The 303-nt window shown below is 46.9% G+C and overlaps 1 protein-coding gene across 1 annotated transcript in view; it reads left to right on the forward strand.

Annotated features, from left to right (window-relative positions):
* Positions 1-303, forward strand: part of LOC111661201 (major histocompatibility complex class I-related protein 1-like) — a 7,642-nt gene that overhangs the window by 1,138 nt on the left and 6,201 nt on the right. The window lies entirely within an intron of this gene.

Raw genomic sequence — 303 nt, forward strand, 5'->3', positions numbered from 1 at the left:
CTGAAACACACATTCATACTTCCCCCTGTCTTCAGGTTTGACTGATGAAAGGTCAACACTCATCTGGAAGGTTTCATCATGGTTGGGGAGGATCTCTCCTTTTTCCACGTCCTCATGAAGATCCTCTCCATCTTTCCTCCAGAACATCACAGCTCTGTGAGGGTAGAAACCTGTAGCGTGGCAGCTGACTGGAGAGGAGGGAGTCTTCTGGAGGAGAGACACTGAGGGAAGCTCTGGAGGGAGAAACAGAAAAACAGCTTCTAGTTTCTTATCATTTTCTGCAAACTAACATTACCATTCCTG

Source organism: Seriola lalandi, unplaced genomic scaffold (genome assembly GCF_002814215.2).
Source record: "Seriola lalandi dorsalis isolate HSWRI2012SDOR001 ecotype SW California unplaced genomic scaffold, Sedor1 jcf7180002054538, whole genome shotgun sequence".
NCBI classification, from domain to species: domain Eukaryota; kingdom Metazoa; phylum Chordata; class Actinopteri; order Carangiformes; family Carangidae; genus Seriola; species Seriola lalandi.